This window comes from Nomia melanderi, chromosome 2 (assembly GCF_051020985.1).
Source record: "Nomia melanderi isolate GNS246 chromosome 2, iyNomMela1, whole genome shotgun sequence".
Classification (NCBI taxonomy): domain Eukaryota; kingdom Metazoa; phylum Arthropoda; class Insecta; order Hymenoptera; family Halictidae; genus Nomia; species Nomia melanderi.
This window is the reverse complement of record NC_135000.1, coordinates 17,508,320-17,522,069: the sequence shown is the minus strand read 5'-3', so window position 1 is coordinate 17,522,069 and position 13,750 is coordinate 17,508,320. Positions and strand designations below refer to the sequence as shown.

At 34.1% G+C, this 13,750-nt stretch overlaps 1 protein-coding gene across 7 annotated transcripts in view; it reads left to right on the top strand.

Annotated features, from left to right (window-relative positions):
- The window catches only part of LOC116433584 (uncharacterized), a 410,336-nt gene that overhangs the window by 41,078 nt on the left and 355,508 nt on the right, over positions 1 to 13,750 (top strand). The window lies entirely within an intron of this gene.

Genomic DNA, 13,750 nt, shown 5'->3' with positions numbered 1-13,750 from the left:
TAAGTCGACTGAAAATTTAATATCCCTCTGGCGGATAATACCGTTGTCACAGCGTTCCTCTCTGAAGTATTTTCCTTTGATAAGTTTCGAACGAAACAAGAAGCTCGGCCGAAGAATTTAAGTCCGCTCGATGAAACGTGAATACCGTGCACGCAGCAAATGGGTCCCAGTTCCTTCTTCTAATCTATCGGGAAACTTTCCATGATATTCGAAGAAACATCCCGAAATTGGCGTTCGCCAAGTTTCCACGAGGAAAATCTGTTCTCCCGAGGAAATCGTTCTTCGCGAACGATGTTACTGACGGTGCCACATCGAACTTAGACAATATCCCCGTAAGTATGTAAAACTGGCGGAAGTAGAATCGAGTTTGGTAACAGCGTCTCATGACCTTGCCCTTTCGCTGCTTGTCTTTTATTTCACTTTTTCTTTTCGGTTTTGTACTTCTGTATACGTTGTGCCCATAATTTCTTTTCTTCTTTGTCATTTATGTTTCTGGTTAATATATTTTATATATGAAACGAAGATACTATTAGTATTATATGCATTTTACATGATTTTTAACTACGTCGTATATTTACGTTTAGATTGTGTGAAACTGTAAACAAGAAATTGCCGATTTAAATAATTTATTCCATTAAAAACAATCGTTAGATTGCGTGTACTCGTACGGATATCAATTCAAACAAAATGTCCGAGACAATTATTATCGAGTTATTCTTATGTTCTATTCTGTTCACAAGAAATTTCCACTTCATTCATTCCGTAAAGTTCAATTTAAAACGATTGTACACAATTAATCTGATGGTACAGATAGTAGATTACGAACAATAATAAATATTTATTTTCATGTATGCCAATTTTACAGATAAAAATGAGTAAAAACTTTTGATAAAATGATAGTTTTCTTATTTTCACATGCGCGTGCTATTTACACGTTCGCGTGCGCGTTTCAAACGCAGTAAAGCCCGCATCTAATCACGATAAACAAGGGTGGAGGACAAAAATTTCCCGGGAAAACTCCGTATCCGATTTCATATGCAAACTCTTCTGCAAACCTCGATGATACGCGCTGCTCGGTGAAACGTTACAGAGAGAAACCGCGCGTCGATATATCGCAGACTCGTTCGAAGAGGACCACTTGCAATTTCCTTGGGGGTCGAACGATGAGCAGGATTCCTGGGAAGGAAACTGCAGTAGAACTACAGCTTATATGTCTCCCCTGGTCGCCGCGTCGAGTTAGGACTCGAGTTTACGCGTGACCAATTTCCGTCCCACCGTTTCTGCATCTCGGAGACTTTATTTATAGCTCGATGGGATTGGCCACCCGTGACACCCTCAATTTCAATTTCTCGTTTTCATTATTGAATATCGGCGTTCCAGTTACCACGAACGGACTCCGCTGGAAATTTTGTTAATAACTGTGGAAACTTCGTTACACAGCGCGCTGGTAATAGAGTTACGGAGAAATGATACATCGCATATCAAACGTTTAACGCAAGCTAACGTCCACTAAATTCATTGACTTTCAATTCACAATATACGTCGATCGAATCCAATATTGGCCGTTTATATTTTTAGTTGCCACTGTTTTTTATTTGCTGAACATGATATGCTGTCGCATCAATGATTAACGATTTCTAACGAAAACGAGTTAGACGTGGCAAATTGTAAAGAGTCTGACGACCGGTTTGGAAAAAACAACCGGCTGAAATGAATAAAGTGTAGTTTATCGTTTTTTTATCGGTGAGAAATTTGCTGTTTTGTAAAAACTGCGTCGCACGCGAACTTGCTTATTAAAATGTTGAACGTTTTGAAAAACATGCGAAATTTAAACGTGAAAAATGTAACCTGGTGTTTCATTTTGATGAATAGGATCCTTAGAATTTACCAACAGAAGAATGTTCTTTGATTAAATTCGTTCTGCGGTTAACGTTATGCTTCTGTAGTTAATGATAATTTAACAAATTTTAACTGTTTGTATTATAAAAATATTTTAAAGTACTATTTTCGTGAAAACATTGTTACAAATTCCAATTTTGCAAGACTTCCTCAAAATTCAATTTAATTTAAGTTACAATGGCAATACATGTATTTACACTTTAATGATTGTAAAAGATTATTTATATTTTCTCCATGTCATTTAAACAAAGTGAAATGTCTATGACAGCTTAGTTCTCGCTCAATTCTATAGGAACTTAATTATAATTGAACATTATTCCAATTATTCCAAGAAACATTTATCCATGTTAATTAACCTAGGGAAGTCTTGGTTAGGTCCTGCTAATAATAATTCTTCGTTAATCGTATATAATTATTTTATAAAATTATTGAAATAATTGAACTTAATTAATTCGTTTTAATTATTCTGTATGTGATAAGCCAGCTCTTCTGTCTATACGGATTACCCGGTTACGCATCGACGATCAAATTTACAAAAACGAATAAACTATTTCATTTGAAATTCATTTCAATCAGTATTACTTAGGGAAATCAGTATAAAAATAATCGCATCGCAACATGTAAACAAAATACCACTAACGTACCACCTTGCAAAACTAACAAGACGTTCATATGCTTCAAATAACGAACAAACAATTATTTAAGCGAACTTTCACTCAACGTGTCAATTTATTTATTAAAACCGCACAAAATTCCATTCATTTTTCTTTCCTTGCGTCCGTTATTCGAATAAAACTCTACTCGACGCTTTGCCGCAATTAAATCGCTTGAAACCGAAAGATGGAGGGTCGCATTGGATTTTTCAAAGTACTGTGGAAAGTACGTAATTCGATTGCGGCGTTTAATCACATTCGCCTTCCATAAATCGCCCTCCTCAATTTACCCCACTTTTCGCCGGCAACAACGTTTGCCGTGCGCCGCGATCGGTCTCGTTTTACATTCATTACAAAGTGCTTTGAACGCTTCGCTGACAGGGTAACGAGACGCTAAGGGCCGCTGCTCGATCGTGAAAGGTTTTCCGTGCGCGAATCACGAAAATGACGTTTCCCGATACCACCTCGCGAAAACTACCGGCGAACGGGATTGTCGCGACGCACCGCGCGAACGGTGAACGCGCAGCGGGCGTCGGGGTTGCCGGCCTGAAAGATGGTGGCTGCATTAAACGGGCATGAATATTCATCGGCCACGCGGCAGACCCAGTTAGAAACCGCTCGATCCTCCCGCCACATCTTTTCTCTCTTCCGAGTTCGCTCGAAATGGAAAACACGGAAGCTACGCATTAAAGTCTTTCGGGCTGTTAACAGAAAATTTTTGTAGAGCTACGGAGTTAAGGCGAAGTAATGAATTGTACGTGACACTGGTGTTTCTATATTTTGTGGATGGTTTACATTCTAAACCTTAGAAGATATGTTCGTTCAACGTATTGACTACCATGAGAAACTGGGGCGTTTTATGTATCACTTATTCCTTTGTAACAAAGGAAATTATTATCCTAATTGTTACCGTAATTTTTAGGTTACACCATTATCCAGTTATTTAGGCTACTGAACATTTTTATTCTACATGAGTTGTTTCATAAATTATAATTATTTGCTAGTAATTTTAAAGCTTTTTGTTGTCTTTACAAAAATTCTTATCGATGTATTTTCATTCTACATTACCATAAAACAAGTAAAAAATGCTTAGTGTGACAATTTTTTTTTAAACGAAAGAATTTGGAAGTAACGTTAAAACTACGCATTCATTAACGTGAAATATTCAGTTAATGTCATAAGAGAGAAATCATATAATACTTATTGCAGAGTTATGAACATTTATTTCATGCTTGATATGTAAACTAAAAACATAGAAATGCCAATGATGTCAAAAATAATATCCGACGAAAGTATTTGCATCTTTCAATAAATAACGTTTATCATAAACTAATTATATTCCTACATGGTTTGCAAAAGGATTATTTGTATTATTTGTGCTCATGTTGGAGAAAGCATAGATTAATATGTTTTTTTTTCGTTTACTTTTGCATCTTTCCTCGTTTAATCCTAATTATCTTCTGCCTTATATCCTTCCTCTGACCGTGCGTATATTTGCTCGGGGATTACATTTGCAAATTTTCGCCTGATACACTTATGTAAGTACTTACTTACTTACCTACGAAAGTGATAAATTTAACTAAGCTTACGGACTTAACATTCTATGAATTTATTTCATACACTTTCCACGCATAAAACACGATAGAGTAAAAATATTACTGAATTTTAATAAATTTCTAATCTTATCTACGAGTGATAGATTTCTTCATAAGTAACGTTAATTATAATTGTAGTTTCTAAAAAAGTAAAGTAGCCTATGAGGATATCAATTTTTACAAATATTTCAGATTATTTCTTACGATTGTAAAACTATAATTTCATTGATGAACAGTATTTCTATTAAAATCAAAATAATTGTTATACTTAAGTTCTCTCGATGGACGAATTTGTTTTATCATTATTTTTTATTTATACTGATCGATATAACATATTATCTGTATATTATTATATATTTAGTATGTAATAAGTACGATCAAAAAAGTTATATTATAATTATATTTTACATACGATATATTTATAAGTTTATATTTTATAAAAGTAACGCGATATTGTTGTATCGACATTCTTTGATCCTGCAACCATGGTAACGGAACGAGCCAGTGGTCCGGGTGAATAGAAAAATATTCCCCAGATAACTACCACCGTTGCGAGTTTTGTAGTTTCATGGAACGAGTCCCGTGGTGCCGACTTCATTCTCAAACGTAATTTTCTGATCTATAGAGTGCAGGTCATCACTGTGCGAACAAGCTCACCCGATCTGCCTAATGCAATCCTTTTCATCCGACTGAGTTATTCCTGAATTTTCTAAGAATAAAGGAAAATGGCAGTCAAATAGGAATTCAGCAACGAATACAGAATATTCTCAACTACATAGGGACTTGTATGCACTGACCGGAGCCTAAGTAAATTTTTCTCGAATTTCAAATGAAACGACACGATACAGCATTGAACTCTCTTATTTCCTTCTTTTATTGCGAGACATTTTTTCAGACAACGATTTTGAACAATGAATTGGCCACGTTAACGTTTTACTTCCTAAAATCAACAATTGCGCGACGCTTGTTTCTGACGTTTCCTAATTGCTTCCGCAAAGCTGGCGGTAATTGCAGTTATTTTTCTCAGAAAAAAGAGTAGTGCGACGAGTGTGATAAGAAAATGATGAGAGGTTGTTGAAACAATGAGTTTCATTCAGGTTCAAGATATCCTTAAAACGTTGTTTTTATGTTTTACTTTGAAATAAACAGATAGAAATTCAGAGTGCGATGATAGAAGCTATTGCTTAACATTCACATATGTAATTTACAAATGTGCTTTCTAATAAAGAAGTAATTTTTCTGTTAGAAAAACATTTATATTTATAAATGTTTAATATTTTAATATTTTATATGAATAAAATATTAAATTTAGAATATTAGAAACGGTTTCATAGAAAAATTAATGAAGACCTTTTCATACGCAGAGAGAAACTAATGATTTTCTACGCAACTAAGGAATTAAATTTCAGTTTTTTACAAACAATAAAAAAAATACAATAAGATTTTGTATTCATTATATAAATACAAATAATATTTAATATCATATACTTGATAAAAGTAATACATGAATTTTTAATAAAAAAGATTATTTATCTTAAACAATACGTTTATTTAAAATCAGCATTGAAGATTGTTTCTTTACCATAGAAATAACTTTACGTCTTTTTATTAAGGATTTCATCGTGGAAAGCTAATTATGTAACGATGAAGAAGCGAAGTGCACGCAACAAAATAATTTTAAAAGAGAGTATCCTATAATTAGGAAACCTCAAGAATTCCGAATGAATAATAAAATCCATAAAAGATTGTTGTTTGATGGATCGAGTAAGGAACAAGATAATTAAATGGAAAATCTCTTTATTAAACCCACTGAAGGCAGGAAATAATGAGCGACGTTATTTTTTATTCTGTTTCCTTTCGTAGTCAGTAATTATCGGAAGTGATTCCAAACTTTTGAACGGTAGTTCATATACACCGCTGGTGGAAAGTACCCAACCGTTTCCTCCTTTTAAATATACATTTTAATACAGCACTGTTTAAATCATTCGCAAATTGCATAGTTGCTTTGGGATCATCTGCACGGAAAAGTAAGAGAATGCCACTGGAAATTTAAAATTGAAGTCAGGAGTATTTTACATAATGTTTGAAAGGATACTTTCCACGCAACAGTGAACAAATTTAAAAAATTGAAGAACTGAAAGAAAAATTTGGCTGAAATTTTTTGCGGATAGATCGTATCGTATCGTTTTCGCTCTAGTTTTAAATTAAAGATATTAATATAACTTCACAATAAAATATATTCATTTATTTTAAACTTATTTAATTTTCCATAACTTTTCAAACTATTTACTTTATATTATGTGTTCTTTAATTTTAAAATTATTTACTTATCATTACTAAAAGACATGCTCTACATTCTCATAATAGAAATAGTACATCCGATTACGTTAATATATTCGAAAGTATCCAATGTCACTGAATTTTTCTTAGCCTACGAATCGATCCAAATAATTAAGTAATTAAGAACCTTCCACAGTTACATTATTTTCCACATACACTGTATGTGCATACCTGTATCATAAAATAAACGAAACGTTATGCCGGCGTGTAAATTAATAGAAACAGAATCAGCATGAATTTGCATTCATCGTCCTTTCTTTCTTCTCCGCGAAATCGAGCAAGCTTTTCATTTCCATAAAGAGAAGGTCTGAATAAATCTCCGCGAGGGCATTATTTTATTCCGCGCGATCGTACCAGAATCCGTCTCGAACGTTTTCGATCTCTTGATCTCTGTTCCTCCGGCTGGAAGTATCTCGCCGGTAATACACTAAACTTAATGGATCCATAAATCGTTCGGGATTAGTCCGAGTGCCAGAATTTAAATGTCCACGTTCTCATCTCGTCCTGCCTCGCGGCTGGATACAAACGGCCGTGCGCACACATACATAATCGTGCATAAGTTTCCACCGTGGCCGTACGAACTGTAAGCACTCATTGTTTGAGGTGTTTCTGTATGCGTTCTCACGCTTTGCCTCCCGGCAATCGATGGATTCGTGCCAAGTGTTCGCCCTGCGAGGGCGATTCGATGCCACGATCGGCTTCGGTCTCTTTAAAATGGTAAACGTTTCCCTTAAATTTCGGACCCACCGATGAGATGCGAGCGTTTCGGCAGTCGGAGTTGGGATCCGTTCAATCAAATGTTATCTAGGCCAGGTTCACACTGATGTTTACGAGCTATACGCAACTACAAAGGTACTATACGCCTCTTATGTTAGCTCTATCGACCATCAAGCTAAAAGTGCACAGGGGCAAGGGGACTCTTCCACTCACGATACTCGGGTGGCTTAACTTCCGACGCATGGTGAATATTGCCTCTCGACAATAACAAAGGATGGAAACGAGATGGAATGAGACGGAATAAGACGGAACTATAGAGAATTTTATTTTCTATTATTACGTCTCATTTCATCGTAGTCGGTTTCGCTTTCATCCTTTGCTACTGTCGTGCGTCAATAATGATCATGCGTGGAACACCGAGAGGGCCTAAACATCGCGAGTGAAAGTGTCCCCTTGTATTCTTGACTTTTTAGCTTTTAGGGTAACAAAAATCTTTTCTCCGTCGGACAATACCAGAACTATGAAGCGGCGCAGTTACCAAATAGATAAAAAATCGAAGGCGACAAACAAATACGCCCGCATACACTTCGCGAACAGATTCTTTGATGTACCGCATCGTGGGCGAACACTATTAGCTCGAAGTCGCTGTTCTCAATTAACTCGCTGCTCGCAGTTTGCTGTTCGCAAAAGTGTCCGTAATTAGTGAACAGTAGTGTGAACCGTTTTGCGAACAGCGAAGTGTTTGCTCGGAAGGCGGTGTATCAAAGGATCTGTTCGTTTGCTTGAAACGTGACTAAACTTGTCTATAATATTGAGTATCGAAGGAACAAGTCACCAACCGCTTACGATCAACTAGCGAGTTTCAGCGTGAATGCGATACTATTTCTCTCAGTGAATAGTTCTTGAGCACTTATAGCTTATGACCAGTTCTCTTTAGTATGGACTAGGCCTTACATCCGAATTGGTTGGCCAAAGCGCTGCTGTTTCAGTCGCTACAGATTGTACGAAAATGAACATGTTTGACATCGGACGTCTAAGACCTGCCGGGTGCAACCTTTTATATTATTTCTAACTGTGTTTGATTGTTTTGTCTGTATACGTTCGTGTACACCTGATCCTCGATTTACGTTGCACTCTTCTTACGCGGTAAATTATAATACTACTTACGTGATAATTTTTATGTACGATCTGAATTCACTAACACTGAATGAAACGTACTTTTGTTTTCTAAAACTACATCATTACTATTTTTTGTTAAAAAAGAGAGGTTTCTCTTTTCAACATTTTGTTTTTTCTTGTAACAACAGACTCTATTTACGCAAGTTTCATTCTTGTGAAACAAATCCACGTTGAACGGATTTTCGCGTAAATCGAGGGTTATGTACATATATACCTACATACGCGTTCAATATACTGTAGCCTTAATCGTTAAGGGCCGATACACACTGTTGTTTACAATGCATGTATATACACTGTGAATTATGGTTCGATCTCGGTTTGATCTTGCACGGTCTTTGTTCATCAGAAACAGTAAGCAAATAAATAATGCTGAGTGTACTGATAGCGGACCAGTGTATTGAGCTTAATTCATTAGATCGGTGTACTTTGGTTGGTTTGTATTTGCATGTATTATGGCGATGGCTAATTTGTTATGCGATGATTAAACTTGAAATATTATTTCGTTGGCCGAAGGCAAAGGCGAAAGAAATTTAATAGTTTTATGCTCTTGACACTTCATCATTTTTTTAATGAAAATATGTCTTTGTAGTATCAGAAATATTAGACATAAAATCAAATTGAAAATAAAATATATACTAAGGAAATAACTATAAGGAAAGGAAATACTAAGGATAAGGAAATAAGAAGTAACTTTCAAATAAAATATATCGACGATTATAATTTTGATAGCTTACCAAACGGAAATATTATATAATATAACGAATTTCAGTCCTTTACCTCGGTTGAGGGTAGCTACTGGGAAATTCGATTTTTCCAGTAATTTATTTAGCGACTAAATTAAAAAAAATTTTGATCCTTCTATTATTATACTTTTAAATTATTTTAATTATTTTTAATACATCAAACAATTTATTATTTGGTCGGAATGTTTCTTGTTATAATTGTAATATGTTCCACGCATCATTTTAATATAAATGCTAACAACATCTAAATTTCTTTAACAATGCTTCATTTATTTATTTTATACAGTATTTGATTAAATTTATGATTATGATCATCCGATGAAGAAAATATTGTGTATAAATCAATTTATCAAGCATCGATGCATCCAGTAATTAATCTTTTTACCGAGAAGAAGTAATATATCTGAATGAAATGTTAATTCTTGCGGCACGTCAGGGAAACATGATTTTCCAGGTCAAACGGTGCACCAGTTGCAACGCGGTTTAATCCGTTTAGCGAGCAGCTTTAATTCATAATATGCACCTACACTCAATTACAAGATCATTTATTCTTCGTTATAAAATTCGGTTTATCACGATAGACCATTTTTCACTGCAGAAAAGTATAATTCGTTAAAATATCTCTTGCAATGCATTATAAATTATTCATTATAAATTATTCGTATATAGGATCATTCGCACTCTTCAATAATCCGAATATTAATAATGTGGATAAAAATGTAATTAACTTGAAACAATGGTAAACGATGCTTCGTAGGACTTTAATTCCATTTTTATTACTATAATAAACTGCGTATATTGATGCAAATTAACATTCTTAAACTCTATATGAAATTTCTTTTTGAAGATATACAAAATTGGAACTTCTATTTATTATGTACTTTCCAAAGTTTTTATCTTATTGTTTTATATGTTGTAGATGCGTATTCTTGTGATATTCTTACGTATCGCATAGTGTATGCTAACTAATACGATATTTTATGGGAACTTCTAAATTAATCAGAAAACCATGCTTCATGCATTCGAAAGTAGACAACGTAAATTTAAAACTTTGAAAAAGAAGCGGATGATTCACGATCTCAGAGATAAATAGAAACTTGCGGAACAGACAACAGGGGCGAGTTAATTATTAACAAAGATAAAGACTCATAACTCACTGTCGCGAGTAACAGGAAGAAAAACGATCGGACGCAACGACTGCTAGCTAAAAGCCATTACCGCAGACGCAGTCGAAACCAACTTGTCACGAGTTTGCAAAAGTAAAATTTACAGTTTCATATTCATGCACTGATGTAACATACTATGCCCGTTTTAATGGAGTCGAGTAATAAGCGTCCACGTGTCGCCACTAAAAAGAAAAATTATTCCCTGATAATGGGAACTACGTTTCGTTGCATTAACAGAATAACACTGTAACCACTCATGTAAAATTGCCAATGTGATTTAATATATCTTTTTTAATAATCTCATTGATTTCTTTGTGGCGGCACCTGCCTTACTTTATTTATCAGAAGTAACAGTGTGCGCGTTTTAACTTATGAAGGTTAAATTAAATTAGAATGTGTTTTACAGTTCTATATAAGTATTCTATATTTTCTCATTACACTAGTAATAAATGGCCAAGTTTTATTATATTAGTTCTATTTTTTATACTTATCATAATAAAAGTATACAAAGAGGTTCTCGCAACTAGGACGGATTATATCTCAAGAATGGTAAAAATCATGTTGAAAATCTTCACTACGAGTCTGACACATTGTTATAAGGCCAGAGGTTAAATACAGTTTACCACGAGAACACTCGTGCAGTCATCAAATTGAATGCAAGCAATCACGATTAAATTTTTATTATTAACTTCCCAAAGCCTACATTAGTACAGCGTACCAAGCTACTATGTATATAGTTCAAAGGTTTCCTTCGGTATGCCCTGATTGCATGAGAAATCCCATTTTGTTTATCGGTTAGAGCGGCACCTATACGCGTCAAGAAAGTTTCCAGGTGAGCACGCGGGAGCACCTTTCGAGCGCGTGAACTCCCTGCACTCGCCATACGCGCGCATGCGGAACAATGGTGACTGCGAACGAATATAATACACGGTCGAAAAGTTGGCTGGGGTGTTCTTGGTCGGCCAAGCTATATACCTCGCGGTACCCTGACAAAAGTCTTAAAACAAAAGTCGGTCGTGCCCGTATGAATGGCCGTCCACCGAACTTTCGTGCGTCAGTTCCGTTTCCTTTGACGAAGTCATCCGTTGAACAGTACATCCATTGTCGCTTACGCGGCGCTAGTTCGGACTCTGTCGACTCGGGACGAAACAATACTCCAGCTCGCCTCCCCTATCCTCTACCACCCATCTGACCGACTACTAGTTTTAAAGTTGCCGCTGTGTTGCGGTCACAGTAAATTTTTGGTCATAATTCTGAAAAGATTTAACTCTGATCTGGGAACGTACATACAATATTATCTGATCGTTCTTCAATGAACTTAATAACTGATAGTTAGCATCGGAACTATTAATGATCAGGTATAGATTAATTAAATATGTTATGAATTGTATAAGACAGTTTATGACAATTCGTCAGAAATAAGAAAAATTTGTGATATTTCTGATGCCATTCAATTTTTCCTATTAATACAGTGGAAATGGCAAGGTTATAAAAAAAAAGTGAATTTAATAAAAATAATGGATTCTTCATTCATTATTTCAAGTGTTTGTAGCTGCAAAAGTTACATATACTTTTTAATATATTTTCAGTCATTGCTTTAACGTTTTAAGGTAATTAACTTTTTGATATGAATACACCACTTGAATATTTAATTCTTGATAATACTATTTGGGGTATCTTTCCTCCATTAAAGGATTACGTAAATAGAAAATTGTAGCAGTCCCTGAATAATGCAATGAATTTTAAATGAAATACAGAAGTCATTTAATGTGTATAATTATACATTATATATATAATATAATTTAGTATAATGTTTAATATTATTATAGGTAACGATGATTTTTTAATATTTTTAAGTCACATGTATGGAACTTAAAAGAAAAATCAACGTTTATCAATTAAATATTGCAAAGAATTCGTTTCCAACTTTCCCATTCTAGCAGAATGTTCTACGTGATTATGAACGACGTGGAAAAATGTATCTCTGACAATGAATTTCAGTTTAAATAAGAAATACTGCTATGTTTAATTAATTCTTCTGTATTATATAACGCGATAGGTGGATGATACGTAAGGATAGATTTATATACATATTTCATGAGAGAACAGAAATTTGAAATAATATACCCCTTTAGAATTTTGTTTGCGGTATATACATATTTCCTATTTAGCATTTCCTAATTAACAACAACGAAGTTCAACTTTGTATTCTGCATGGATAATATTCGTTATTTAATATTTTTTAACAGTAACACATAGCTTATATCAACTATATTTACTTGAAAACAGTTAATCAATCATGTAACGAGGTTCAAAAATAGGAGGTACCATGTAAGCAAACCAAATTTTTTATATATTTTAAAGTACAATTTTTAATATACTGATTCTATATCAATCAAACATTTCTTATTGCGTTTCTAAAAACTCAAACTATATAAACTATATATCAAAAATATACACTCGTTTTATGAAGAAGTACAATAAATGAGTTATCAAACTATTTTAATGTTCAGGTGTAAATTATAATATATAGCATATTTTTCTAATAGGTACATCCAAAATTTGATGGTAATAAACCATTTACCTTTCTAACCTGCTATGATGCATCATAAATATTAATTGTTATTAACTTTGTAATTATTTAATTTTCTTTTATCTGTTATACCTTACCCCAATTATATACATTTTTCACCATTTGATTTTCATTCTTTGCAAAAAATATTATTCCACTAAATTTGTTGTCTAATTTTGACAACGTCGTGTAACAATACTAAATAAGGTCAGATACATGCACCCATGTTTCTTGAATAACCTGCTGCGAGCATTTAAAATATTGACACGATCCGGTTACATTATTTGTTGCGCTAGCAATCAAATATTCACGTTAATTTATTCAGCAACAACTGTTTGGATATACATCGTGCCGTCAATATTCGCGAGAGACACGGCGCCATATTTGCACAAGCATTAATTACTCGGAACGAAACGAACCATTAAATTACGTCCCACATTAACCGAATATACTTTTTCAGATTTATTCGTGCCACTTCGTTTTCCTCGATAAACCGTTAGTCGGTTGACATTTGACACAGAATACTCGACGAATTTAGCACATGGAAATAATTAAAAATGTGCATGGAAACGTGTATCTTACTTCACCGTTTTTAGAAATTATTCAAAATTATTTTCGCCTTGTAATATTAGACTGTGAATTGTATGATTGTGTATTTTAAAAAAATGTTGCCATTTTGTTATTAAATTATTTTAGATTTATCAGGGCGTTTCTTATTGAAAATAAATGTTTCTTTGATACCTTTGTAAGACAGATTATAGAAATACAAATTTGCATATACATCCATGCATCCACGGTCTAGCAATTACGCGAATAACAAACCATCCCAAGATATGCTACGAAATTCGAGGTAGTTATTTGGAGCACATTCTGTAAAGATAATCAA